Source organism: Micromys minutus (assembly GCF_963924665.1).
Source record: "Micromys minutus genome assembly, chromosome: 23".
Taxonomy (NCBI): Eukaryota; Metazoa; Chordata; class Mammalia; order Rodentia; family Muridae; genus Micromys; species Micromys minutus.
Window position 1 is genome coordinate 3,538,108 of NC_137958.1, and position 23,987 is coordinate 3,562,094.

Below are 23,987 nucleotides of genomic sequence, written 5' to 3' on the forward strand. Positions count from 1 at the left end.
AACTGTCTATGAGCCCCTCCCTCCTCCATGATAAACTTGATCTTGTCCATGACTTGTTAGGTAACCCCAGATGCCAAGAGTTCATGACAGTGGTCCTGTTGTGTCAAGAAGACATTGGATCTCCTCCCTGACTCTGGCTCTTAAAACATTTTCATAACGGTCCTGAAGTCTTTGTCTCAGGGGTGGACACAGAAGATATCAGTGTCCCATTATGCAAGCGAAGATAGCACTTAATAACAATGAAATGTAACATTTTGATTCATTGACCCATTTGACAGGACTTGAGAAATTTATTTTGAGATAATCACCCTCACTTTTTTCTTCTTCATTTCATTCCTCATTTTGTTTTTTACGATGTGTGTGTGTGTGTGTGTGTGTGTGTGTGTGTGTGAGAGAGAGAGAGAGAGAGAGAGAGAGAGAGAGAGAGAGAGAGTTTATGGTGATGCTTGTGGGTTTCTGGTGGCCAGAAGAACCAGAATTGTAGGTGGTTATGAGCTGCTAGGAACATAACTTAGATCCTCTGCAAAAACAGCAAGTTCTCTTAACCACAGCCTTATTAAAGAGCAAGTTTGCTAAGGTGTTTTCGAACATATTTAGTTTTGGTGGCCCCTCCCCTCGTCCTCCCCTGTGACCGTTTTGACTTACAGCACAGCGAACAGCAGGCACATTGGCATGTCTGTCCATGTTCTGACTTCCAAACTCTCTGGGCTCTAGGAAAAGCCACTAACAGAGAAGATCGTAGCACTGAAGAGCACGTGCTTTAGGACTTGGCTCAGTTGTCGCCCAAAGTAAGTCTGTCCCCTCCCTTGAGCTGTGAGTGGCAATTACATGCAGGGCTCTGACTTGATCAGTTTCCATATGACCAGCTTCAGTACCTGCTAAATTATCTGGGACTAGAATGGCCAGAAAGGACAGAGTAGTAGGAGCGCACGTGGATGTCACAGAACCGGCAGCTGCGCTCCCAGATACACACATGACTAAAATATGCACACATAGACACCAAAAATGTGTAAAATATTCATTGCAATGTTGTTTTTAATGACTTCAGCATGGGAAATGTCTACCAACAACAGAACAGATTTTGGAAGGTACAGAGCCCAGAGACCCCTTTTCTCTCTGTGTCACTAGAGGTCATGACTTACATGCTTTATTTTTTCCAAGGGTAAATTTTATTATTTTAAATTATGCGTGCATTATTGTCCCTGCATGTATATTTACACATGTATGCAGAAGCTGGAGCTGAGGTTACAGGAAATTGTAAGCTGCTTAACATTAATCCTGGGAATTACTCCTATAAAAGAAGTGTTATTCTTAACTCATTTTTTTCAAAGATTTTATTTATTTTTTTATGTATTTGAATACATGGTAGCTGTCTTCAGACACAGCAGAAGAGGGCATCAGATCCCATTACAGATGGTTGTGAGCCACCATGTGGTTGCTGGAAATTGAACTCAGGACCTCTGGAAGAGCAGTTAGTGCTCTTAACCACTGAGTCAGCCCCTATTCTTAACTCATTCTTAACTAATGAGCCAACATCTCTCCTGCCCCGAGACTGACACCCTTCCAACAAAAGACAGGTTAACAAGAGGAAAGCATGTTGAGTTTTATTTACTCAAGTCTTGCATAACATAAAAGCCTTGAGGGGGGACCCAGAGACTTAGGTCACTCCAATCAGGCTCTTTCATATGAATGCACACATTTCATATGAATGCACACATACTCAGGGATCTTACAGAATACTGTGCGTTTCATGTGGCTTTTTCAGACATCTGCAGTGTTAGCTATCCCTCCTCCGTGCCGTCCTCTCCCCTGCCCTCCCATCCCTGTTCCCACTTAGTGCTTCTCTCATTTTCTCCCTTCCTCTGTTCACATCACTGGTGTTCTATTACTTGCCCCCTTTCCTTAAGAGGCTCAGAAGCACATCAGGGCAAGTAAAAACTGAGAGGACATTTCCCTTTAATGATCAGTTTCTTCTCTCAGAGGAAAACCAGAGATTCTCAAGACAATCCCTTCTACCACGATGAGTTGTCTCTTCCCACTGCTTAACTCTAGCTATCAGGAATGAAACTTCCTTAGCCACTCCAGACACAGACTATCCTAATAAGCTATGAAATGATATTGCCACCCTAAATAACCATTTAAAAAGAAATCACCAGGGCTTGAAGATGGCTCAGTGGGTAAAGTACTTGTTTTACAAGTGGGGAGATCTGAGCTCAGAGCCCTGCACTCGTGTAAAAGCCAAGTGTGGAAGCATGTACCTATATAGCCTCAGCACTGGGAGACAGAGACAGAAAGACAGATCTCTGTGCCCTCATTACCATACAGGTTAGCCTAAAGGAGTATCTCTGTATTTGGTAAGAGACCCTGACTCAAGTGGAAAACAGTTGAGAAAGATACCAGGTGTCAACCCCTGATCTCCACATATGTGCGTATGGGTATCAACACCCTACAGACACGCATACACATGCAAACACCAGCCTCCAGTCTCCACATATGGCATATGGGCAGCCTCACCTCTACAAACACGCATATGCCAAACATCCATGTATACAAAGGACATCACCACAAAGGACTACGGATGTGGCTTAGTAATAACTCACTTGTCCAGCCAGCCCAAAGCCATGTGTATATCTCCAGTATAGCAAAGGGGGGAAAAGCCATGTGGACATTCCCTCCATCCATCCATTCATGCCATGTGAGGAGCCCAGTACACATGATTTCTCAGTGTTCTGGCTCACCAAACTCCCTAGTTACCAATGACCACTGCACATTCTTCTGAAAGGTTGCCTTGTCACTAAGTTGGCTCATCTCCAACTTGCACGTGTCTGCCCTGCAAGTAGCTGCACTCAAGTGCACATGCAGTCAGTCGCATAGACACATACTCATAAATTTAAGTTAAAGTCTTTCTTTTAAAGAAGAGCTGGGCATGGCGGCTTACACCTTTAATCCATCACTCAGGAGGCAGAGGCAGGTGGATCCACACAGTGGTCTCCATGTCAGCCAGAGCTGCGTGATCTTAAGCTGCAGGAGAGCCTGTCTTTTAAAGTGGAAATGGGGAGGAGGGGAGACTACTTGGGGCACCAGAAATCTTAAGCTATTGACCAGGAATTTTTTATGACTTAAACAGAAAATCTGAATTTTCTTTGTACCCTAGCACTCGCCAAGAGAAACATTCTGGCACCAAGTTCTTTGAGCAGCTTACAGATGCACTAAAGCTTAGTGCTGGGAGTTGCTGCAGCAACTCCTCAAACAGCTGCTGAGACCATTTCTAATAAGTGGGAGGGAGGAGGTGGGGTAGCAGCTGCTGGGGGAAGGCAGGGAAGGAAAGCTGCCTAATTTGGGGAGAAAGACTAAGCAACAGAGTCTCAGTTCTTGGCTTGGAGTCCCAATCACAGAAAAAGTATATTTTGGTTCTCTCTGTGACTTTTAAACTTGGCAATTTATAACTTGTAACATCTGGCTGTCAGGGCTACAGAGAAACATTAGCAGAGCCTCTTCGTCTGCCTCCCTCCATATTCTGCTCGAGTTAACGTATCGCTCGCCTTTACTGCTCTCAGAACAGAATAAAATCTTTTAGAAATAAATAACACTTACCAATCTGTTCAAGCTGAATTTGGCAAGACTTTTATCAGTAGGGCAAGAAGTTATTTAAGAAAATTGCGGTGAGTTGAACAGAATGGTTCTAGCAGCTAATTAGTTATCACCTTCCCCAAAAGCAAACTGGGGAGTGAGATCATCCATGCGAATCGTCAGAACAGAGTTGCTCCAGGAACCTTGTTAAACAACTATCCTGATATTTGTCCCCAGGATTTCAACTGCCCACTCATGTGTGTCTTCTCCGATTATGTATATGAGACTGTCCCAGGCTCCTGGCCCAGAGCTGATACACAGTGTGTCTTGTTGAGTGAACAGAGAGGTTTGTCTGGTTATGGTGATGGACAAAGACTCGAGTGCTTGTGGCTCCAGTTCAGTAACAGGGAGTCTCTCACAGCGAGGACAAACTTCAGTACCCAGGCTCACACTATGACTTCACTACAGACTTTCTCATCTCCTTTTTGTAAGTAGACTTTATTTTTCAATGTATTATAGGTTCAGAACGAAATTGAAGAAAAAAATGCAGAAGATTCTTATTTCTCTCTTGTCCCCGTTCCCATCCCAGAAGCACGGTGTACCGTTAGAATCAGTAGCCTGCTCACAGACCTCATTGTCATATGTCCACGGCTCCCATTTCAGCTCACAGCCCATCTTGTGCATTCAGAAGGTTCTTTGAGCAATGACATGCCCAACAATTGTCAAGTCATTCAAAAAAGCTTTTCTTTTAATTCAAAATTCAAAAAAAAATTCTACCTTCTTGGGTGTCTCTTCCCCAAATCTTTCATAGTCACTCACCCAGACTCTCTGCCTGGTTTTTCCCCCTCTAGAACAATATACTCAAATGTGTTATTTGCTATTTGACATTTTCTGCTTTCTTCACTTAGTGGTACACATGAAAAGACCTTCCATGACCTTACAATGTCTGTAACCACAGCTCCATGGGAACCTCTGCTGGTCTTTACTGTTCCTGCATACACATGTCCATACACACAGAGAGACACACTACATGAGTGCACACACATAAATAAAATAAAAACTTGCAAAAAACAAGCACTATGAAGGAAAAAAAAAAAACCAACTCACCAAAGGGGCAAACACATTGGGATGATGAGCTCTCTCACCAGGAACCCCTAACGTGGGAGAACATGGAACAATGAATGTGAAGCCCTCAAAGAAAATAACTATAAAGACTGCTATACCCAGCAAAGCTAACCTCTAAAGTTGACGATGAAATAAAAGACACTTTAAAGCAAAGGTGAAGGAACAAAACCAGAAGTCAGTAGCAAGAAAAATAACGGACACTACACAAATTCTTGGAGACCTCGCAATCTCTGTTGAATGACTGTTGAAGAAGTCGGGGAGGAAATGCTATACTTGTTAGAATTAAATGAAAGCAAGACTTACCAGAATTTCCCATTCTAAAGAAAACTAGAGGAGTGTTGGCTGTGTGCCAGTGTGCCCGTTGCAGAGATTTGACAGCGAGGGCTGAGCAGCTACGGCTACTTGCTCTTTGAATTTTGACTGGTTATGGTTTTCCTTAATGGTTTCCTTCTGATGGAAAAGAAGTTATTTTTGTGTGGGTATGAGGAAAGACATCCACAACACAATCCCTGCACCTAAGACTCAGGGAACATTGTGGAAGAAGAGGTGGAAAGATTGTAAGAGCCAGAGGATCTGGAAAACTGCAGTGAGCCTGTCTCCGAGGAACCCAAACAGCATGGTGGACTAAACAAGACCTGAAGAAGTACAGCACCAACTGAAATGCTGGATATCATGAAGAACCTCACTGCGCCACACCCAGAGACTAAGAACTATAGGCAGCTAAAAAATACTGAGAGCAGGAGAAAGCCTTCTTCAGGGATGAGCCCCCTAATAGGTTATTCAATACCCATGGTCAGCCCTGAAACCATTCTTTTTAATATTTATTTATTTAATGTATCTGAGTACACTGTCGCTATGTTCAGACACACCAGAAGAGGGCATCAGATCCCATTACAGATGGTTGTGAGCCACCATGTGGTTGCTGGGAATTGAACTCAGGACCTCTGGAAGAGCAGTCAGTGCTCTTAACCGCTGAGCCATCTCTCCAGCCCCCCTGAAACCATTTAGACACAAATAGCAGTATACAAGCTAAGCAAATTTAATTATGTATTTAAGCACTGTGTGTGTGTGTGTGTGTGTGTGTGTGTGTGTGTGTGTGTGTGTTGGGGTAAATATTGTAAAAGGAACACCAACCCTCGCTATCTCCAGCATCATACAGCCACGTGGCATCTGCAGGGTGTGTTCCTCTCAGCTATCTGGACACCAAAGACTCTCTGACGCAGAGCTCTCAAAACTTCTCTACTTGCTAAGTTCCCAGTTTCCATCCCAGGCTGCCTCTGACTCTCTTGTTGCAGTGGTGGCCATCCTCCTGCAGCTCCCTGTTGTGTTGCCAGCAGCAGCAGTCCTCTTGGCTCTCTGCCCACATCGGTCTCTCTGCTGCAGATCCTGTGTTAGACCCACATTCCCAGCAACCACCCCCTGTGATTACTGTCACAGTTCCCACTAACCCAACAAAATCCAAACTCTAGAAATTTGTGATTTAGCAATCAGATTTATATGTGTAAATTCTCACTCCACAAAACATCCACGCAATAAACTGCCCTCCTAGATAAGACATATTTTCTTGTAATAATCCATCCCTTATAAGATATTCATAGTTACCTGTGGCTTTTTAAAGCCACACGGAGGTGGATCATCTTCTTCCTCCTCCACCTTGGCTTCTTCTCCTTCTTCCCTATCTCCTCCGCCTTTCCAAAACTGTCCCTGCCTATCTTTTTCACTGCCCAATCACAGGCCTTGCCTTATCTTGTTCTCTTCCCTCACCTGCATATAGACATCAGCATGTGTGTTATGCATATATAATTACATGTATATATAATAAATATATATCATTTAAAACATACAGTGTATATGTCCTGATCAACAGAATTGCACTTTAATTAAATAATAGAAATATGAAAGTCCAGAAATATTTACTAACTATAAAAATGAATAGTACATAGGCCAATGACGAGATGTCAGGGAAATAAATATATAAATTGTGTGTGTGTGTGTGTGTGTGTGTGTAAGAGAGAGGGTATAACAATGGTGACAAAGGAGAAGACATGATTTGAGAGGGAACAAGGGAGGGTGAGCACATGGAGAGGTTGGAAGGAGGAAAGCGAAGGGGTAAATATTATATTTTAACCTTATTCATCTTCTTAATTAATTGTAGCACAAACAGATCTCTGCAGGTCCACGGCCAGCCTGGTCGACATAGTAAGTTTCAGGCTAGAGCCACATAGCAAGACCTCATCTCAAATAAATAAATAAATAAAAATAGGGGTTATCTCAAATAACCTAACAGTGTACTTTGATGTCCTAGAAAAACAAGAACGAGCTAAACTCAAACGTATTAAGCAGCAAGGAACACTGGAGGTCAGGACGGAAATTACTGGAACGAAAGTCCATGAGCCATACACGGAATCAGTGAGGTCAAAGTTCATTTCCTTGGAAAGAAAAACAACCCTGACAGACCCTTAACCAAACTAGTCAAGGGTAGAGAAGACCCAGATTAATAAAATGAGGGATGAAAAGGGTTTCAAAGGAGTCCAGTAAAACGCAGAGGATCGTTGGGAAATGCTTTGAAACGTATTTCTAAAACTGAAAAATGTCGAAGAAGTACATACATTCTGAGACATTTATGACTAAAAAGCCTAAATCAAGAAGACAGAAAGAGCCAGGCATGGCGCCCTACAATCCTAGCACTCTCTGATCCCAGCCTGAGGCAGGCAATGGGATCTCTGAGGCCAGTCTGGTAGTGACCGCCAGGCAGAGGAGGGGGAGACAGAGGAAAGAGTGAGGGAGTCGGAGACAGAGAGACAGAGACAGAGAGACAGAGAGCATTAAGAAAACCTTTGCTTGCTGCTTTTAGCTATGAGCTGCCCTCAGACTCCGCGGTAAAACAACAGAGCACAGCAAGGCACACATAATTCTCTCTACTTTCAATTTCGTGTTTTCCTCCGAAGGCTGTGGGCCATTTCTTCGTCCTGAATCATAGAAATGCTAGTTCCAGAGTGGGAGAGAGTCTGCGGGTGTTTTACCGTTGGATATTTGTCTTTTCACAAAGATGACCGGGGCTAGTTAGAGGTCTGCAGCACGGCAGGTGGTCACCCTAACTCATCCTGAGCACCAGCGCTCCTCAGGAGCTACTTAAACCCAAAGCTTCCTGGTTTAATTCCTTATCTGTAAGGCTTAATTCCTCACCTGAGATATGGAAGCCTTAGAAAAAATAATCATAGAAACGCAAGTTCCTAATGTCCTCTGGCTCTTTATTAAATCACTCACAAAACATTTTTTATATTGAGATTACCCTGCCTAAAGGACCCTCTGAGGCTGCACCAACCACTGCTCATTCTCCAGTATACACCGCCCCCTGCAGGCGCTTCCCAGAACTGACACTCCAGCGATGTGGAGACCAGAGTCCGTCACCTTGGAAACACGCCAGTCTTCCTTTAGACCTACAGTTATTTTTCCCACCACTGGGCTTCCATTGGGCAACAGAAAGAGTAGGACAGAACATAAGCGCCTCTTTCATGAGAGAAGAGACAAAGGCCAGTTCATAAAGACCCGCAGAAGAGGAGGGCTCCTAGGGTCAGAAGAGGGAGGACAGAGTGAGTCTTAATAGTCTGGCCTGTCCCACATGAAAGGAGAGCTTTGTGTATTAACTCTGTCTCCCCCCGACCCCCGGGGCCCCACTGCATTTGCGTTTCGTGCGCTTTACTCAGATCTTGGAATTTTCTGCCTCAGTGTGTGTATGGTCCATTCTGCTGCTGCCATAGCAGAGAACATTTTAACCAGAAGGATTTGTCCCTTTTCTTGTGATAGTAAAAGGCTCTTCAGTGATTCTTTGTGGAGAGGTTAATCCATATTCAACAGGTGAATATCATTGTCCCGGCTAGTTTTAAGGTCAACTTGACACAAGCTGAAGTCATTTGGGAAAAGAGACGCTCAATTGGGAAAATGCCTCTGTAAGACTGGGCTGCAGACAACCGTGCAGAGCATTCTCTTAATTAACGCTTGATGTAGGAGAGCACCACAATGGTGGATGATGTAGGAGGGCACCACAATGGTGGATGATGTAGGAGGGCACCACAATGGTGGATGATGCTGCCCCTGGGCTGGTGGCCCTGGGTGCTATAAGAAAACAGGCTATGTAAGTCATAATGAGCAAGCCAGTAAGCAGCACCCCTCCATGGCCCCAGGTTCTGTCCTGTTTGAGTGTTTATCCTGACCTCCTTCAAGGATGAGCTATGATATGGATGTGGAAGCAGAAATAAAACCTTCCTCCCCAACCTGCTTTTGGCCATGGTGTTTTGTCATAGCATAAAGACCCTAAGACCATTATCATTTCATTCTCCATGACCCAGAGCACAAGAAATTAGTTCAATTTACCCCAACATGAAATTAATACAGGTGAATAGAAGTCATCTTCTCAACACCAAAGTGCGTAACTGGGAAAGCTAGGGAGACTAGTTACTGAATTGATTTAGTCAGAGGGCTTGTGGTCGTTCAAATACTGTTTCTATTCAAGACAGAGTGCATTAGCAGAGCATCTTTCTGTTGCTCACAAGACTTTGAAGTGTGTCTCTGCCGGCACCATGGGCAGCTCGTGTAACTTCAGGCTCTGTGACGGACACAACTCTGCACATTTCCTGGAAACTTTGCTGTTGCTGAGATGAATGAAATCTTACATCTCTGAGTTTCAAAATGACTCCGTCCGTACAGCTAGACTGTAATGGGCACGTGTGCATTCAAATACATTCAAACGGTCTTTCTTTTTTATTAATTTCGCTCATGCATATTGCTAGGTAAACGCCTGAAAGGTAGCATACTGTGTGATTTCAAACGTATGGCTCTCTAGACACTTGTTAACACCTAAAGATTGTGTGGCACAAGCAGTGACCTGCACTCTGCTTACTGTATGGTAAAGCCTTAACCCAGGAAAAAACTATAAAAAGTATTTTCTGCCTTCCTAATTTGAAACTGCTCCCTAACACTCCCCCCCCCCAAAAAATCGATGGGAAAAAAGAAAGCACAGCAAAACAAACCCAGTAAAACAATATCATTTCTCAGATAGCTAAGCATTTAGCAGATCCAGCACAAGGCCATGCGGGGATGGGTGTTGGTGGAAGCTGGTCTGTCTGCAGACTCCCCGCTCTGCTGGGAGAGACAGGAGGGGCTTCTGAAGATGTTCTGGGTTTTCAGCCATTAGAGGGATCACAGAATGTTTTTCTCTGCTTCCATTCCCTTCAGATCAGAGTAAAACCTCAATGTTGTCTAAGGGTAGTGCATTTTTCTTTACACGGCTTCTAATTTTAAAGATCCTCATGACCTTCTTGTTGCTGGGAACACATTCGGGACATAGCAAATTCTCTTCCACTCCTGGTTCCGGGATAGTACAGGCTGGTGGCAGGAAGAGAACATTTGAGGAGTGTCTGGAACCCAGGTCTGACCTGAATGAAGCTGCAGGTGAACCCAGCCTTTCCTGCCTGCGGGCGCTGCACCGTCTGAGTCCAGTGGCTTGTGGCAGAAAGGCCTCTGCAGAAGAGGGAGGAGGGAAAGGATTCACAGACACGGGCTGAGCGGCTCTCATAGCAACTCTTCCCCAGGCTGCGAATGTGGACCCCTGGGGTGAAGTTAGAATTCCCTATACACCCCTCTCCTGATTGCCGCTGTGGTAGCAGCCTGGAGGCCTGATTCCTCTGAAGACTGTCTTGGGTTTCTTGGGACCCAGCTTCATTCCGGCCTCACCAGATGTGTTGGGAATATAACATTCTTGTTTAGAATATAAATTTCTCTGAAGTCTCAGGTAAACCTCATCTTTCTTGCCATCCGTACTAAGTTATGATATCGGGCCCCACTCCCGAAGGGTGTTCCAGAACACATCATTAGTAGGAGGCAGGGTGGCTGGAGGACATGTGCTTGGTTTGGTTCCTGTTGGGTGTTTGATTCCCTCATGAGGGAATGGACTGGTGGTTTGCTGTCTACGGTTTAAGAAACATTTGATTATTCAGGATATTCCGTGGTAACTGAGGCCTCATCAGTAAATGGCTCCTCAGTAAATGGGACCAGTGTTAAAACCACACTTTCTTCGACAAAGTCCTTCCTCAGATTGGTTCTTGTTAAAGTCCCCTGGCTGAAGTATGACAGTTTTCAGGCAGGCTTGGGAGAAGACAAAGGCCCAAAGTTGTCTTTTAAATGGCTTTTCCTGTGGCCACCTCCAGTGTGTGTGTGTGTGTGTGTGTGTGTGTGTGTGTGTGTGTGTGTGTGTGTGTGTCTTAAGAGCCAGTGCCATGTGAGCAAGGCAGAGACAGTGTTCAAGGAACCAGTCTGGCCATCAGGAGTCACTTGCCTTATCAAAGATACAGAGAAGAGTAAACAGGAAATGCCACCCCTGTCCTCTTTCCTCCTGCCTTCGTTGGCTTCCATCCACAGCACTGAGCAGCTCTGTAAAGAAAACTGATTCACGGTCAGCACAGCGTGCTAACCAGGTCTGTAAATCCTCTCCTGAGACCCTGGCTCACTAGGACCAAAGTTGAAGATTTTGGAAAATGACACAAGTCCACTTTTTCTGGCATAAAATTATCAATGGCTGATGAGTTTCGGCAGCTTGTACTAACTCTGTCGGACATGTCAACCACACAACACCATCATGGCACTGTTTACAAAGTTTACACACAAGACAGATTATCAGCTTTGTGTGCGTGGACCTGTACAACTCATGTATGTGTGTGTGTGTGTGTGTGTGTGTGTGTGTGTGTGTACATTTGTGTGTGGTATTTTAAGTAAGTTTATGATTTTCTGTGTTCTGCTGTGTGTGTGTGTGTGTGTGTGTGTGTGTGTGTGTGTGTGTACATGTGTGTGGTGTTTTAAGTAAGTTAATGGTTTTCTGTGTTTTGCACTATTCATGGCTATCCTCAGTCACATGCAGCTATAGACCCAACATGCTTGGATTGTTGGCAGATGAAATTGTTCTGAACCAAACTTTCATCTTAAGATACTGTAGAACACATGGAGCCACAGACATATGTCCTTTCTCCATTTTCCTGATTTCCCCTCCCGCCTCCCACAGTTCCATCTTGGAAAACCATAGTAGAATACCATTACCAGGGTTGGCATCGTAGGAAACATGCAAACACTTCCCCCTGGATGTCCACACACCTCCCAGCCTGTCCCCTGCCCCCTCTGGCAGCCACTAATCTGTTCTCCATTTCTCTGAAGTTTTCATCTTCTGTAAGGAGACTCACACAGTACGGAACTTTCTCGGATTTACTTCGTTTTCTTCTGTTTCGCGCTGTGGATACTGTAGTTTGTTCAGACGGTCGTGGATGGATCACTAGATTGCTTCCAATTTGGGGCTTTAATACATCAAACCCATATAAACATTCCTATAAAGAGTTTAGAGTTCTTTGTCTAAACTAAATTCCAGGAGGTCCAAGACGAGGTTGCATGGTAGTTGGACAGTTAGCATATTTAATAAACTGGTTGACATTCTGTGATTTTATGACTGACCCACTGCCGTGTATTTTACCCATTTTGTTAAGGGTACAGTGCTGTGTCACGTGGATCTCATTTTCATTTAAGTGACACTGAACGCGTCTCCTGTGCTCATTTGGGAAGCGTCTCTTCATGACGTTTCCCATGTTTTAATTGAACAGTGTTTTGTAGCTTTGGATTTTGACAGCATCATCCATTGTGAGATGGACAGTTTTCAGTAACTTCTCCTAAAGGACCACTTGAGAAGCGGAGAGGGAGCCAGGAGAGATGGGGAGGGCAGCGAAAAGAGTCTCGTGACCAAAGTATGACGTGTTTGTGCACAGAGACAAACATCACAGCTGACCGGGAAATCTGTCCACCTCAAATGTGTTAATAACTTTTAAAAGAACCCTCCCCCACTGGACGGATCCTCTGCCCAGGTCAGACACAGGAGTGCAGGTTTTAAGTTTTATCAAGCCTGACTCACTGTTCTCCTTCCATGGGTCTGTAGACCTAACCCGTACCTCAAGTAAAATCCCAGATACCTTCTTCAGAGTCCCTTATGAAGATTTTCCTCACTCTTTCCCATCTGTTTTTATATCGTTAAACTTGGGTCAAACTTCTCCGTGCCCGAGTGTGTGTACAGCCAGCTGTCCTCGTATGTCACACTACCTTTGCAGTTGGAGACACGTAAGCATCCCCTGGGCCTCCTCACTCCATTTCTCTCATCTCTACGTCTTGATTGTCAGCGTGACAGAGTGTGTCTTGCTGGCTGTACCTGTACGAGTCTTTGAATAGACTGAAACACTAGATCAGTGTTCTTTTCAAAAGTCATTTTATATGTTTGTTGTTCCTTTATCTGCCATAGAAATGTAAAAATGGCTGTATCTACACCTATAAAAGTCTTTATGGGCAGCCATGCATGGTGGCACACGCCTTTAATCCCAGCACCTGGGAGGCAGAGGCAGGAGGATCTCTGTGAGTTCACGGCCACTCTAGTCTATATATAGGAAGTTCCAGGACAACCAGAGCTTCATAATAAATATCACCAAAAGAAAGGAAAGAAGGAAGGCAGGAAGAAAGGAAGGAAAAAAAGAAAGGGAAAGAAAGGAGGGGGCAAAAAGGTCTATGAAATTTGACAGAGATCCCACTGAACCAGCACATTTCTGAATTGTTAAATATCTTTGCCCATGAACAGTTATATGTATTTTACTCTTTCATTTCTGTGACAGTATCATAGTTTTAACCCATAACTCTGTACTTGTGCTGATTTAGGCCTAAATATTTCAATTTTGAGCTACTGTAAATGGTACTGTGTCTTTAATTTCTGTGTTCATATCTAGATCAATCCACTTCATTTTCATGTGGGTTTTATAACCTGTAACTTTGCAGAATTCACTAGTGAGGATTTTGGTAGTCTTCAGGATTTTCTGTGTAGGCTATGTGTCATCTGGGGGACAGTCTTATGTCTCTGTTCAACCACTGAGCCTTTTATTCCCATATCACACTGTCTAGAAAGTCCAGCACTGAATTAAGACCTGGTTCAGCGTTCTCACCCCTTCTTCACCATTGCATGGGGAACAGACAAATCTTTCTCCATCAGCTACATTGATAGCTGCCAACAGTGTTTACTGGATGTTCTGTACCAAACTGAAGGTGGGCGGTGATATTCCTGGGTCTTGTGATGACGTGCTGAATCCCATTACATACATTCTCTGCATCAGTTGGTTTGATTGAGTGCCTTTTTGGTACTGTCAATACTAACTGATTTTGATATGTTTAGCCAGCCATGCATCCATGCAGTCGCTTACAATGCTCCTTTACTGTAGCTGCTGTCTGTAGACACTATGGTGACAGTTCCTGCCTCGTTTGTGATTGGTTGGTTGATTGATTGATTGATTGATCAAGTTTGAAGAGGCTTATTAAATGTGCACATTTTATAGCCCTTCCTTCAGAGTATATCTGCTAGTGATCCAGACTTAGCTTTCTTTGCCTGATGTCAATCTTTCTTTGTCCATTCTCAAGGGTAGATTGATGATATTAAAAATTGGAGGCAACAATTCTTTTTCTTTAGCATTTCCTCCTCATAGCCACAGCTCCAGAGTACAGACTGTGTCACTGGAGCTGGTTCCCCTAAAGCAGGGAATCGGTTTTCTTCGGCTGTCTCTGCTGTGTGCTTTCGCTGTTCTTGGGTTGGGGCTGCTGACATGTGAGGTCTCAACATAGATCCCCCAGGACTGTCCTGCGTGGACTTAACTCAGCGTCTCGTGTCCATGGTTTTGTATCTTCATATGTTTGGAGTGTTTAGAAATTTTAAACGTTATTTAGGCACTTTTTTAAGAATTTTTTTTCTTTTTAACAATTTTGTGTAGTCTTGTGGTCCTAAGCCCCTGTTGCTCTCTTCTAATCCCTCCAATTCCTGCCGAGCCCCTCTTTTTCATAAAGAATGCAAGCTGAGCCCCCCAAAATTCTATCATGGCATAAATCTTTCTGAAACTATTTAAAATGGAAATATAGTTTCAAATAACAAAAACTGAAAGACTGCTTTAAATATCTTATTTATAATGATTCACCTAAATAAACATTAAGAGACAAAACTCAGGGGTTCAGCATTAAAAAAAAACTGTACCACCAAGATCATTTGTGTAAGCATAGACAAATTTTTTAAACTGTGAATCTATTTTATTTTTAAAGCAACACATTAAATTAAACTTAAATTTATTTTTATTGTTTATAATTTATTTCTCTTAAGAGAAAATTATGTGTGGCTATATAAAGGTTTCATATCTGTATTGGATCTGTGTTATGTATATGCACATACTTCCAAACATATATGTGAAAGTGTGAGAGCTGAAATTCAAACCAGTCAGAAAGTGATTGCATGTACAACACACACATTCATGGGTGCTGTGCTGGTCTGGCAATGTACACATATGTGAAGCTATACTAACACACTCATGGATACACATATGAAGTTATACCTCTCCAACCATGTACACATATGTGAAGCTATACTGACACACTCATGTCTACACATATGAAGTTATACCTCTCCAACCATGTACACATATGTGAAGCTATACTGACACAGTCATGTCTACACATATGAAGTTATACCTCTCCAACCATGTACACATCTATGAAGCTATACTGACACAGTCATGTCTACACATATGAAGTTATACCTCTCCAACCATGTACACATATGTGAAGCTGCGGTGGCCCAAACATGCACATGAAGTTGTGCTGACCCAGCCTTGCTCCCCAGTGTCTGCCGAGAACTCACAAGCTCTCCGCCCTAGGGCAGACCTTCTCCTGACCAATTCCAAAGCTGGAAAGACTTACTCCAGCACTGGGGCTGAGGCAGGAAGACTACAAGTTGGAGGGCAGCTGGGCTACAGGCTGAGACTTTGTGAAAGAGGGAGAAGGAAAAGAGGGAAGAGAGGAAAAAACTCTGAAATGTTTTGTTTGTACTTGAAGGAAATTCAGTACAGTGGTCATAGTCCCTGGGGTACTTTAAGTACTGGGGTGATTCAGGAATTGTGCTGGTCCGCTTTATGCCAAGTTGGTTCAAGCTGGAGACATTAGGGAAGAAGGAACCGCAGCTGGGGAATGACTCTGTAAGGCTGTCCTGTACAGACATCAATAGTACATTTTCCTAGTGAGTGGGTGATGGAGAAGGGCCCAGCCCACCAATGGTGACGCACCTCAGCTTGTGGTCCTGAGTGCCATTTAAAAGAACAGACTGAGCAAGCCAGTAAGCAGCACCCCTCCATGGCCTCTCTATCAGTGCCCACGTTCAGGTCCCCTCCCTGTTTGAGTTCCTGCCCTGACTTCCCTAAGCAATGGAATGAGACCTGAGAATTATAAGCTCAAAGTAAACCCTTTCAAACCCAAGCTGTTTGTGGTCATGGTATTGTATTACAACTAAGACAAGAAGTGCCCAGTTAGCACTAGTAAACATGCAAATGTTATTTGGGATTAGGAAAGAGAAGATCTGTAAAAGTCACAGGTAGCTAACCTAACAGGATTCTTGGTAGATCCTAGAAGGAGATTTCAGGTGGTTTGTGTTGACTTAGAAATGAGGCAGGCAGTGTAGTTCCCCCACCAGTAAGTCATGCCTTGACACCCTGCTTTGGCATGGCGGAGACAAGGCTATTAAGCAACTGCATTTTGAACCATGTCTGAAACCGTGCATCACATTGAGTTGCAGGGGGAAAGGAATCAAAAGCAGACAAATGAGGGATGCGTCACAGGGTTATGTGTAGTCCTAGCATTATTGATGGACTGAGACAAATCAGAACATCACTGATTTTTTTTCCTATCTGAGTCAATAGAGTACCAGAAACTGGGTAAGAAAATAGGTTCCATGCTGATAGGAAGGTGAAGTTGAGTGGCAAAGACTTTAAGAGTGACATCAACTTGATTTCCAATTCCGAGCTGATACACTTGCCAGCCTCAGTTCCTTCATATAGAACACTGGCTCTTAGCCTTCCTAATGCTGTGACATTAATACAGTCCCTCGTGTTGTGGTAACCCCCTAACATAAAATTACTTTTGTCGCTACTTCATAACTGTAATTGTGCTACTAATATGAATCATAATATAAATATCTGCATTTCCCAATGGTCTATAGGTCACCCCTGTGGAAGGACCATTCAACTCTCAAATGGGTGGAGACCCACAGGTTGAGAATAATGATATTTACTGTTATTATAATGCATCATTCGGGGGTTAAGAGTGATCACTGCTCTTCCAGAGTACATGAGTTCTGTTCCCAACACTCATGCACATCAGACAGCTCACAACCAACTGTAACTCCAGTTCCAAGGAATCTGATGCCCTCTTGTGGCCTCTGCAGGGGCCTGGGCACACGCAGGATACTGTGGTACATAGCATAAATAAAGGTAAAAATTAATCTTTTGTGAGTGGTACAGCACATGCATTACATAAAGTTGTCAGAGTCACCCACTGATTTCAACTTAACAGGAACAAAGGGTGGGAATCCCAGAATGACGCACATAGGCATGGCGTGCCCTACATCGTGAGCCTATCCGCCTTCATCTGTGCTACTAAAGACAGACCAACAAACTGGGCCAACTTCAGAGAAGACAAACCAAGGTCCCGAAGAACCTGCATGTTCTTGGCATAAAGCCTGTTGCTTTCAGGGAAGGCACTCGGCAGGACAGGGGAGCCTTGCGAAGAACTGAAGACCTTCCCACAGATGCCCAGTGTCACTGTGTGTGAGTACAGGCTTGACAATGGGATTTGAAGGAGATCATCATCATTAAAAGGGTGACTTAAGAGTCCATCTTTAGTGTGTAAGGTGAACTTAGTACAAGAATCAATTCATCCAAACCAATCGGAAAGAGTTCTAAAGAATCCTTAGCTTCCAGTTTGTTAATGTCAACACGCTTGTGGTAGTTGATCCTGTCAACTGGACAGGACTGAGAATTGCCTAGGAGACGAACCCCTGGGCTTAGAGAATATGAGTCTATTTCCAAAGAGGATAAACTGAGGCTGGAAACCCTGAGATCGGATGGGCTCCCCTACGAAATAAAAAGCACAAAAGCGTGTATCCCAATGTTCTCTCCTCTGCTTCCTGATTGAGTAAACAAAATCAACCTTCACAGTCCTGCCATCAGACCTGTCTACCATGACAGACTATATCCCTCTCAAACCAGGAGTAAATAGATTCTTCTTCCAGAACTTGCTTTTGTTCTGTATTTTGTTAGAGTAACAAGGAACCCATCAAGCTCTGCAAATGTTTACTCTGACATGTTTAAGTTATGGAAGAAAACCCTCTCTGTAGCATCTAAGTCACTTTCTCTACCCCCTGCCAAGAATTATCACATGGGCTCCTGTTATCTGCTGCATAGGAAGTGACTTCGTCCATCTTTAGTTTGTAAAGTGAACTTAGTACAAGAAACAGTTCATCCACAGTCCACAGTCTCTTGGCATTCTCTAGTTGCTTATGGGATTGGTGGGGTCTCTAGTTTCTTATGAGATTGGTGGGGTCTCTAGTTTCTTATGAGATTGGTGGGGTCTCTAGTTTCTTATGGGATTGGTGGGGTCTCTAGTTTCTTATGGGATTGGTGGGGTCTCTAGTTGCTTATGGGATTGGTGGAGTCTCTAGTTGCTTATGGAATTGTCAGGGTTTGGGGGGTTGTTGTTGTTTTGAGGGATTGTTTTGTTTTCTTGTTTTGCTTTTTGGATGTCTTAGCCATGGCAATATACCTTTGATAATATTATATTATTTTAGTTACATTATTATTTTTCAATTGCTAGAGCAGTAAAATTAGACTCCGTCTATTTATGGTACTATCATGGGTTCTTCATGCACAGATTCTAAGAGGTGTGGATCAGAAATATTTTCAAAATGTTCCTTGCTGGGAAAGTACAATCTCCTCCTTTGTCATTTCCTCAAAAGTCCAGTAGAGTAGGGAGGCCGTTTGTGTGTGTGTGTGTGTGTGTGTGTGTGTGTGTGTGTGTGTGTGTGTGTTACAAAGATCTGCAGATCAGGTACCTACAGGACACTCCAGCCAATCTTCTCCAGGCATCTAGGGATGACAGTTTTGTCTTTAAGAATAGAAGTATCTTTTTTATTTTCACCATAGCAATAATCCTTTGTGAAATACTACTGTATCATTTAACATTTGTAACTTGTAATAAATGATCTATGGAGTGGATTCTCGGGGGAAAGCTTATTTTTATTGCATTGGTCCTCAAATGTGTTGGTAGCAAAATTGATAGGAAATGAAATTGAAAAGAACTAAGTACTTCTGTTAAGAAGAGAGATTCAAGGTTCTGGGTATATAATCAAAAGAATTGAAAGCAGGTACTCAAAAAGATATGTGTACGCTCCTGTTCATAGCAGTATTGCATAATACCCGAGAGGCAGGGACCAGCTCAAGTGCCCATCGACAAATGCATGTGCAAGATGAATTCAATAGGATAGTATTTCGCCATGGAGGACAGGAATAGGCTTGTGTGCTTCTGTGGCAGAGCCTTGAGGACAGCCAATCACCGAAAGAATCACAGGAGATGCCTAGAGTGGTTGGACTTGAACACAGGGAGTACAGTGATGGTTGCCAGGGTCTACAGGAGGAGGATGGGGAGCACTGGTATTCAGCAGGTCAGGCGGAGGAGAGAAGTATTCTGGGGAGGGATGATTCCGGAAGGTGGGGCAGTGATACAAATGCACTTACTACCACTGAACCGTATTTTTTAAAAAAAGTTACAATGGTGATTTTTAACTTTTCATTGTGCATATTAATTACCTGTGCTCTCATGGGACATGTTTGTGAATGTATATAATGTACATTGAACTTATTTCACCCCTTACCTCCTGCCTCTCCCTCCCATTGGTGACTCTGTTCCCTTTGCAGGTTCACTTTTGCTTCCATGAAGACAGTAAACGTTGTGTGGTATCTATTTTCTCCACAGGAGGAGAAAGAAAGATGCATATGATTCAGTAAATTCTGAGTCCTAGAAGGTGGATATTACTATTACTTAATTTTTTAAAAAATGGGGCTCACCCAATTTTATGAATTCAACTAGTCCTTAAATCGAAGGTCTCGGGTTTCTCAATGTTCAGAGTCAAGCTCTAGAAATGAGCTGCCCACTATAAACTCTGTGTTAAAGACACCTGCCCTCCAAGGCATTGCTCACTGGATTATTTCCATTGATTAATGCTCAGTTTAGTCCTATGCAAACTTAAGCAAAGGTAGTTTGGGGTGATATTTAGAGATAATATGTTACGGTTTTCATAAAACAGACAATGTGAAGCGGGGAAAGACCTCATTCCACTTCAGCTGGAGTTTGACTATGGGTAGAGGTTCCTGTGACTTGCCCGAGTGTATGTGCACCATGTCCTTAGAAAGCCACCTGTAGCCAGGGAAGTCCTGCATGTGATTTTTTTAAAAAATAAATCTATGCATGACCCCTGCTCTGTCAGCTATCCCCATACTCTGTGGGGTCCCTTCAAACATTAAGAAAGGGTGCTTCATTTTCCCAAAGATTCCCCTGGACCTATGTTCTTCTTAGTGGGGAAGGTGTCATCATATGCTTTCCTTCATCCACCCAGGGACAGGGTGCTGGACAGCTCCCTGGGTCGCTGCCCATTCCCAGTGTCTGTCGGTCATTGCTGGGCTTCTTTGGTTCTCTGGTTTGCTTTATGACCTCATGGCCTCCCAGGACCTCTTATCCTAGTGTCTGATGGGTCTTTGCATTCTCCCACCTCTCCCACTAGTCAGCAATTATTTGAGGAGACCTTAAATGAATCAGCCTGAGCTTGGGAATACAGTGGGATGTTTTCGTCTTATTACAGGGGCTGCTGTGTTTGGGAACCTACAGTTTGATGACACAGACTGACCGACACGTACAACCCTCCTATATCTTTGCACAACCCAGCATTATGAGTTTCAGATACTCTACTGTCAAGCCTTTGCCCCAGAGTTCCCTGGTCAGAAACTCCTTGTGTCTAGTGCAATTTGCCTGGTGGGAAATAATATCACTCAAGTTCTAACTCAAAGTTCCTGTCTCTCTGAAGCTGTCTTCCACACCCCAGTTGAGTCTCTTCTCTTCCTGTTCCCATTGTGGCTTCCTTGAAAGCTTAACAGCGGTTTGGTTCTGTGTGTTTTTCTCAGTCTAAAAACTCAAGTTCTAGCAGGCAGTATTCAACAGAAGCCCTAGGTACAGCTGACATATGACATAGTTGCTTCCTGTTTTATGCTGTATAATCTAAAAGCCTGAAAAGAATATTTGAATGTTGAAATCATAAAAACCTAAATGTGATGGATATAAGCAATATCCGACACAGAGGACAATTTCATTTACTATGGATAATTTCTATACATGGGACGGTTTGCTGTCAAAGTATGGCATCTGCAGCTTGAATGAGTCTCATCCCAGTGTCTAACATATGGCTTCACATATACTGGGCCTCTGGCTCTCCAGCAGTGCCCACAGTTGAGCAGTCAGATCATTCCAACTAAATCAGTCTCTTTCTTCCCTATAGTGAAAAGTTAATCGAGCAAATGAAATACTACAGCATCAAATGACTCCACAAAACATTCTCTTAACTTTTCTTGACCAGAGCCCTGAGGCCTCTTGGGAAGTAGGAATGTCTACAGCACTTGACGATTGTGATGTGTTGCAAGTGATACTGACATTTATCGACCACATCAAACGTTTATGGAGGAAATTCAACAGAGTGTAGCACAAACCTATAGGAGTATTCTCCTTAATGTGGTTCTTATTTTTTAGAGGTTGCCTTTGCATATAAACTGTTGCTCTTCTGAGGGGCTAAGCATTGGCCAAATGGATCCTATACTGAAATTTCATTTCTATAAAGCAGAAGAAGATTTAATGTTAAAGAAACAATATGACATCACAAAGAGAGTGAAGTTTGAAAAGACTCTCGGTGCCTGGTAATGCAAGGGCCTGAAGCAAAGGAATCCTGCTGCCTTCTCTAAATACCTATTGGCTGGTGAAGCTCAGTAGCACTCCCATAATGATGTTTAAATGACATTTATTTAGCTGCTATGCTTATTCAATTCTATAAATATGCTAAGAACCATTGAACCACAGACTTTTAAGTGTTAATTATATCACAAGGCGGTTTTTAAAAATCCTTTGTGACTATTCAAATACCCAAGTCAAACAATTAGCCTAGACACCCACCAACAGATGAATGGACAGAGCAAATGTTATGTGTGTATGTAAGGAAGTATCATTTAGTCAGAATGAAGAACAAAACCACGTGATTTGCAGTAAGATGGATGGAAGTATGGTCGTCATGGTAAGATCAAGCATTATCTTCTAGACAATACAGAATGTTTTTAGGTATGAAGCAGAAGGACTTCAGGAAGCTGGAAGGGAGATAGGACATACACATAGTGCCAGGAGAGAGCTCATAAAGGACTCTGTGTGTGTAAAATGCCATGATGAAGCCTTCTCTGACCAGTTAACCTACAGCAATATAAACCATTCATGAGATCTTAGTAAGTGCAGAAGAGTTCCGAGGAAAACTGTGGTCCTGAGTGCAATAATTATGTCATTCCTATTTGTCATACATCATCCATTTCATGAGACCCTTCAAATGCAGCTCCTGACATAACAGAATCTGTGATCTGTTCCTCTTAGTGACTTTAGGATTAAGACTCCCCTGCCTGTGGCGGTGCCTGTGTTCCCAGCACTGAGGAAGCTGGGGGTCACAGGTTAAAGGCTGACCTGGTCTACATAGTAAGGCTCTGTTTCGGCAAAGAGTTCCATGTAGCCGGCTACCATGTAACAAGATGGATGCAGTACTGATTCTGCCATCTGAGATCTTAAGAACCTGAAGAGTATATGAGAAATAAAAATAGCTGTAAAGATGAGAAACTGATGCAAGAGACAAAGAAAAGGTGTCTGTGGAGGGAGACTTTATGCAGCTGAGGGAAAGCAAAAAGAAGCTATAGGCATAAATTTTTCCAACCTACTTTAATAAGGGTTCAACCTCCCCTCTAGCCCACCACCCAGCAGAGGTAGTAGAAAGGAAAAGTTACTAGGACATGGGAGAAGTGGACCTGTTTAGAAACCGCTCTTTGGAGGAGAGTCCAGTGGTCATTGTCAGGCTATCAGCAGATCAGTCCAGTCACCTGCAGTCCAGTCCTCTGGGCAGACACCACGCAAACCAGCAAGGGCAGTTCAATCCAGAAGAGACCATAGGCTTCCCAACCAGCCTGAGGCCACAGAAGTGACAAGAAGCCCTAGGAACCTCATGAGAAGTTCTTTGGCATTTCTCTATGGTGTCACCACAAGCAGAGCTCAGCAACACAATGTCAGGCGAACCAATACATGTCTGTTGTTAGCGAAGAATAGTGAGGCAGATCTAAGCAAACCAGTGTTCAAGCTCCCCCGGACATCCTGAGTCCTTTTACATGTCTGCGTTAGCAAAGCATCCTTTCACCTATGTGCCCCAGCAGAACATCACTTGACATAGCTAACTCTCCAAAGAAACCAGAAGTTTCCACTTGATGAGGCTTCTACAGACAGATCTAAACTGGAGTGTGTCAAATAACATGAGGTGTGGAGGCCTCAGAAGGTGTGGGCTAGTGGCAGGGCACTTGGTTAGGAGAATCGCGATGAAGGCTGAACTGAGCATATAGTGGGAAAAGAGTGTGGACAGATGCCAAGTGTAAATGTATGTAGGAAGCAAAGCTGAAGAGCATAATGACCAACTGGGTTTTGACCTTAAAGAGGATGCAGAGACAGCTCCCAGGTTTCCAACTTGCAAAATTGTGTAGGCTTTAGTGCACTCATTGGGATGTAAACTAAAGGAGAACATGACATTCTGAGAGGAGGGATATGTGTTATTTGGATGTCACGATGAGCATCAAGGGAAACAGCACAGTAGCTAACGGAAAGGGTAATGTCCAGGTCTAGGAGGGAGCTGTACGCTACAAATAGATGAAGGGAAGGTTAGTGTAAAATTAAGAACTCTGTCAGATTAAGTTATCCAATGAGAAAATGAAGACTAAAAAGAGAGAACAGACAGTTGTGGTGGCACAGTGATAAAAATTTTAAAAGAAGATAAACAATTGTAATGTCATAGGGGAAAAGGCGTTGAAGGGTGAGTTTGACGAACAACAGTAATGAATGTCTATACGAGAGTTCCTGAGAAATAGAAGAAAAAGAAATATAGACAGAAGTCTCAGTCACTGTTTAATTGCAGTTAAGAGACACCATCACCAAGGCAACACTTATAAAGAAAGCATTTAATTGAGGGCTTGCTTACAGTTTCAGAGGTTTAATCCATGATCATTTTGGTGAGAGTGTGGTAACAGGCAGGC

At 43.3% G+C, this 23,987-nt stretch overlaps 1 protein-coding gene and 1 pseudogene across 20 annotated transcripts in view; one reads left to right on the plus strand and one right to left on the minus strand.

Moving 5' to 3' along the window:
• DLGAP1 (DLG associated protein 1) overlaps positions 1-23,987 on the plus strand; it is a gene marked incomplete at both ends in the record, with an annotated part of 276,037 nt that overhangs the window by 104,178 nt on the left and 147,872 nt on the right. The window lies entirely within an intron of this gene.
• LOC308435434 (developmental pluripotency-associated protein 2-like) lies at positions 9,932-12,308 on the minus strand (annotated as a pseudogene). The gene is made up of 2 exons: positions 12,190-12,308; positions 9,932-10,813 (listed from the first exon to the last, which is right to left on the minus strand). The product of its transcript is annotated as a developmental pluripotency-associated protein 2-like (transcript).